Below are 6809 nucleotides of genomic sequence, written 5' to 3'. Positions count from 1 at the left end.
ATAAATCGGAATGCCCGAGTGTGACTGCCTTTGTGCCCCTCCAAATGGATGTGCTCATTCGAATGCGAGGAGGTTGCACACACTCTAGCATCTCACACCTGACCTATGTCTTCGCGTTTGAACCTTAGCAAGATTTCCTCCACAAATAGGTGCATTATGATCCACATTGGCCTATTTCCTTCATACTCGGCCTCACAACCCTACCTGCATAAAAGTAACATAAAAACACACATATTAGTGTAAAAACCTGAGAAAAGTAATGCTCAACATAAGGAATGAATACTTTGCATTCATATCGCACAAGTACTTATCAATAAACCTCCTACCCACATCTTTGACATGTCCGAATATGCGTGTAAACCGCAAGTGCACCGGTGTCGAAGTAATAATTACCCCGGTGAGTGGGTAGTCGAATCCACAGGGAACAGAAGTATTAGTATTAACTAATTCTTAGTTATCTAGTCGAAATCAATGGATGTGATAAAATGAACTAATTGCAAGAGAATTAATAAGAAAGCAAACGGGCAAGAAAAACAAGTAAAGGAGATCTCAATCAATAAAGATGAGGTACCCGGACAATGCTCCCCTAGGATCTAACATGAAGCTCAAGATTCACTAAATGCTTCTAAACCGAGTCTAATAAGTTGAGGTAATCCAAGAACAACTGGCCCTTGCCTCGAAGCAACCGGTACTAGTCCCCAACAAGGTCCCGGCGGAGAAATTGCTCAATCTCAACACCTCACACCCCATATGACCGCAATACGCTCTAGGGACACCTAAGAGTGAAATTGATTCCTAAAGATAGATCCAACCCTAATTCCCGGCGAAGGATCCCTAACCCCCTACAAGGTCCCGATGGAGAAATCTCTCAATCTCACGCCTCACACCAAATATGGTTGCATAGAGTTTAGGGAATACGGAGATAGGAAACACTCAATCGGAAGGGAAAGGGGACACTCCACTATCTCATGACTCACCCTCTCAACCCTCTTTAACCTTGAAGCTCTAACTCTAATGGAGACCTCTCTCTCATCAAAGTAACAAATCATGCAAATCCAATCAACCACAAGGATTAATTAAACAAACAAGCAATGGGAATACAAGATTAAAACTCAAATCAACTCGGATTTAATAGAAACATAAAGCAGTTCATTACAAAAACATAGATCCTAAGGTTCACATGCCCAAATACCTACTAGGGTTTAGCCCTCCATGGAGCAAGTTACAAAACAATGATGAATACAATGAAAAGCAATGAAAACCATGAAGTAAAACCCCCTTAAATTCGTGATGATGGCTTTGATGGGTCGCCCAAAGTCTTGAAGAATCCTTCTCCGAAGCTAGGTCGCCGAAGGCTCCCTCTATGCTATGACGGAGAGAAGATCGATCAAAGTTGGTGATGGACACCCCCCAATATCACCAAAGACCTCCTCCAAAACCCTAGCCGCCTTGCCTTTAAAGTGCTCTCGAAAACCCTCGCCAAAAGTCTCTCAAGAATAGGGCAAATGGCCTGTTTAAAGCCCAAAACCGCGCCTATCACGTGCCCCCACTCGCCCATGTGGATTTTCCACGCGCCTGATAAGTGCTTGTGCGATATGAATGCGAAGCATTCATTCCTTATGTTGAGCAATACTTTTCTCAGGTTTTTACATTAATATGTGTGTTTTTATGTTACTTTTATGCAGGTAGGGTTCTGAGACCGAGTATGAAGGAAATAGGCCAATGTGGATCATATTGCACCTATTTTGGAGGAGATCTTGCTAAGGTTCAAACGAGAAGACATAGGTCAGGTGTGAGATGCTAGAGTGTGTGCCAACCTCCTCGTATTCGAGTGAGCACATTCATTTGGAGGGGCACAAAGGCAGTCACACTTGAGCATTCTGATTTATGCATATAAGAACAAGAGATCCAAGAACGTGTACATCATTGAAGAAGAAAGTGATTCACGACGTAAACGTGTGCCCATTTGCGTTACCCCAATGAAAGTATGGAATTCGGGAGTATTTTCGGCAGAGTACTGTAGTAGGTCATTGTAGCAAAATACTGTAGCAAGTACTGTAGCAGCCCGGCCAAGAAATCAGAGAAACAGAGAATCCACACGGGCATGTGGAAATTATCCACGCCTGTGTGGAAATTCCACAGGGGCGTGTGACATCATACACGCCCGTGCAGTCGCCCGATTCCAGCCCTATTTAAAGCCGATTTCAACCCCGATTTCATTATTCTTTTCTCCATCTTTTCCCCAACTTGCGAGAGCGCTTCGGCTAGGGTTTCGAGGGGGTATTGGCCAAGGTTTTGGAGAAGTTCTATGGCTCTGACATCGTAATTCCATTAGGAAGAAGGTTGGTAGGGGAGCTTCGATCGAGGCGTATCCTATACCGGACGAAGGAATCCTTGGACGACGAGTAGAGGACTCTCCACAAGACCATCGACACGACCATCGAGAAGGTTTCTTTATGGATTCATTGCTTTTACATTCAATTTCTTTGATTGTACTTAGCTCCATGGAGAGCTAAACCCCTAGTGGGTACTTGGGTGATTGTGAACCCTAGGATGTACTCGTTTCATTGAACTTCTTTATTATGCTTTCAATAAATTGATGTTTATTGTGAGTTCCAACCTTGAGTGCTTGATTGTATGAACATTTCCCTTAGAGTGACACTAGGGTTGAGAGTTCTTGTTGGTAACCTTGTGAGTGAGTGACACACCACGAGCGTTAGACAAAGCTAGGTTGGAGACGGTTGAGAGGGTGAGTCGAGAGGTACAAGAGCGTCTCCTTTCCCCTCCGACGTGATAGATTCTACCTCCGTTCCTCGAGTTCTTTGAGGCTATAATAGAGTAAATGGTCTAAGGGATGAACCTCCGCTGGGGCAAAGTTGTGCGTGCAATGGAGTGAAGCGTTGAGGTGATCTTAGTATCTAGGGCTTAATTGTGGCTAGGGACCTTCCGCCTGGACCAAAGGGTTAGGTCTATAATTAGGAAGCGATTTATCACTTGGAATCCCTAGAGCCCATTGCAACTTTGTTCGAGTGCGAGGTTGAGAGGTTACTTAATCTCTCCTCCAGGACATGAATAGAGTTAGGCATAGTTGACCTTAGATTTGGGACTATGTATGTAAGGATTTCCACGACTCACCATTGCATCGATTAGGAAGCATAATAGAGAGTTCTTTCACTTCAAATGATTTTCCCAGGTGAAGCATCATCCGAGTACCCCATCTTTATCGATTGCCTTACCATTCTCTTTATTCTTGCTCTCTCACTTGTTTCTTTTATTATTGAGAATTGAATCAATTTCACACCAATCATTATTGATCTTCCACATAGCTAAGAACCAAATTAAGTATTTTCATTCCCTACTCCATGTGGATTCGACCCCGCTCACCCGGGATTATTACTTCGACAAACCCGTGCACTTGCGGGATATAAGAAAGGGGAATTTGTCAGCGCCCATTTGGGCTGCAGGAATTTCCACGCGGGCGCATGAACAACAATTTTGCCACAGTACTGCTACAGTAAAATTGCTACAATGTTTTGCTACAGTACTTTTCTCAAAAACGCGGTCCACACACTCTTCTCTTGAGGCCACATGTCCGGGCACACGTCCATGTGGTAGGCTATAAAACTTTTCTTCATCAATGTATCTTTGAGAGGTCTTGCAATCTTCACAGAGAGAAGGAAGATGAAGATGTGGCTGCCTTTGTGCCCTTCCAACTAGTGAATTGACTTGAATCTTCTTGGAAGTTGGCACACATCTCCACGTTTATGAACTCCTCTCGTGTCTTGGTCCTTGAATTGAATAAGAACTCCCAACATTGTGTCTTTATAGCCGATCTTTCCTTCCTTTTTACTCTTCAAGGCATTCACCACCTATATGCATAAAAGAACACCAAATACACAATATGAGACATAAACCATGGTAAGAAATGATGCTCAATGCATGTAAAACATATATAAAAATATGTCTACTCAAGCATTTATCAATCTCCTTCTTCAACCATTGTCAATCATCCATTAATTACCCACAAAAATCGTTTGGGCCTCCAAGGAAAAAGTTTTGGTTGGGACGTTTCCAACAATGGTATCGGTGGGTCATTGGACGGCTTCAACCTCCAACCCAAATCTTCAGTTGTCCCGAATAATTCTTTTTTGTGCTTGGTGTTTTAAGTCACTTCCATGCTAAGGGCTAGCTCAAGTGATATTGGTGCCACTTCTTCAACCTTTTTCAACTCCAATACGCCAAAGTTCTCATCCACCTCCCTTCCACCATATCTCTCTTCCTTTTCATTGTTGTTTGTGGTTGGGAGTTCTGTTACTCATTCTTGAATTAATTGTTCAACTCAATTCTCTAACTTGTGAAGAGATGCTTGCACCAACAAAAGTGTGGTATCGATGGCCTCAAATCGGGCATTACATTTGGCGTCAAGGGCATGAAGTTCGGTGGTGAGGGCATCAAATTTGGCATCGATGTCTCGAAATCTCTGTTCAGTATTTATCATGAATTTTGCCAACACATCCTCTGTAGTAAATCTCTTTACTAGAGGTAGTTGTTGCATTTGGGAACCCTGAGAAGGCGCAACCTTCTGATTTTTCCCTTGATTCAATGAAAAATTTGGGTGGTATTTCCACCCCAGATTGTAAATTGAGCTATACGGGTTTCCTTGCGGTCTTTTCCCCTCGATATAATCAACATGAGCATCAACTTTAGTGGCCGAAATTGAGTTAGAATCATTCAAATTGCAAGCACCTTGCATTTGCTAAGAAAATTGTACCTTCCACAAAAGAGGATATAAAGAACAAAGTTAAATAAAATAAGAAAAGTATGTACAAAGAGTAATATGTACAAATAAAAGAAAAATGGCTAGAGCAATAGATTACAAGTTTTCCTAATATTCCTTGAATGTTCCCGGCAACGGCGCCAAAAACTTGATTGCTTCCACGCAAGTGTACGGGATCGCCAAGTAATACCTTGTATGTGCCACAGGGGTCATATTCCATGGGGCCAAGAAAGTATTATTACTCACTCTCATCTATTATCTTGCCTACAATTCTTAGTAAGAAGAACAAATAAAACAAAATAAGCTAACCTTAGCTAATCCTATGGTCGGGTTATGAACACACATAAACAAACAAACAAGGGAGTGTCAAGCAAGAGAAGGCGGTGTTTGGACGAAGAATCCCACTAGGGTTGTCATTAAGTCTTAAACTTGGATGGTTTAAAGTGTATTGACAGCATTTAAGACCTAGAGATCTCATAAATAGGCTAACCCCAATTTCTCGGCAGTTAACCCCTAATCCCATATGAGTGTTAATTGGTATCTCTTCCGGATTAACCCACCTATGATTGCAATGAGTTCAAGGAAATCTCTAATAGGAGTAAACCTTCTATCCTTCGGCTTAAACCTAGCATTGGAGGGCTACCAATACCTGATCTCTCGGCGTGTTGGCACAAGAATCCCCTTTCAAACTCTCCTAGATCTAGTATACGTGAGTAGGTCACATCTACACATACAAATCATTATAGAATTATGGATTTCTCCATAAATGTAATTCTAAGCATCAAAGCATGAAAGATTGAATATCAAACAACCATCAAATTAAATGAAGAATAACATCCCAAATTTATACACAAGAATAGACCGTAGGGTTCATCCACATCCAAACACCAAAATAAGTTAATCCCTCATGATGAGAGATACTTATACAACATACAAGGAAAAGAAAGACAATAAAGAAGCAAGAAAACTCCCTCTACGTTCTTCTTGAATGGATGAAGCCTCGAATGATGATGCAATGGTGGCTTAGAACCTCACTCCAACAACTTCTCCTTTGCTCCTCTCCCTCTTGGTGATGATGTGTGCTCATTTCCTACAAGGAACATCACTGGAAGATGGCCGGAAGCCCTCAAGGAGGTGTGGTGGCGGCGGCCTAAAAGGCTAAGAAGAAGTCCCCCCCTTTACCCTAGAAGAGCCTTCATATAATGCTGAAAATTGAGCCATCCCGGGGTCTATCCCGGGGTCAATCCAAGGGTCAATAAGGGGTCAATGAGGGCCTCATTGAGGCCGTATGGATCAAGCTAGATAATTACTTCTCTTGCTATAGTATCAATCCTGGGGTCAATCCAGGGCAGCATTCAGGCCGTATGGCCTAGATCAATTCCTGACTCAAAAACTCTCCAGGTGCTATAGTGGCTGCTACAGCGATTGATAAGTATCTAAATATATGTATTTTAGTATATGCATTTGTTGCGTATGGTATGTATTTGTATAAGAATTGATGCCTGTTTTATGCATAATCATGTGTTATTTGTTTTGTAGGTCGTGGAAACGCCATGGACGGCACGAAGATATGATTTGGGCGAAAAGAGAAGAAAACCAGGTTATGGTACTGTATCGCATTCAATGTAGCAAAGTACTGTAGCTACCACTGTAGTACCTAGTGGGTTTTTGAGTCAGGAATCTAATCACGGCATACGGCCTCAATGCTGCCAAGTATAAAGCCCAGGATGATTACTGTAGCCAATGAAGAGAACATGTTTTGCTTGAAGGCATACTAGCTCAATGAGGTGCTCATTGAGACAGTATAGATACTATTCCGAGTGCATTTATGGAGTTTGCCTACCCCAAACAGTGTTAATGAGGAGCTCTATGATGACCTCATGGAGCCAATATACCACCTGAATGAGGTCCTCATAGAGAGGAGTATACCACCCGGGATTGAACTCATAGAGAGTGGTATACCACTAGGGATGGAGGCCATTTTGGGGGGGAGGATGAATGATATATAGAGGATGATTTTTAAGGAGAGACT

This window comes from Dioscorea cayenensis, chromosome 8, assembly GCF_009730915.1.
Source record: "Dioscorea cayenensis subsp. rotundata cultivar TDr96_F1 chromosome 8, TDr96_F1_v2_PseudoChromosome.rev07_lg8_w22 25.fasta, whole genome shotgun sequence".
Classification (NCBI taxonomy): Eukaryota; Viridiplantae; Streptophyta; class Magnoliopsida; order Dioscoreales; family Dioscoreaceae; genus Dioscorea; species Dioscorea cayenensis.
The sequence above is the reverse complement of the archived record's forward strand: the minus strand, read 5'-3'. Positions refer to the sequence as shown.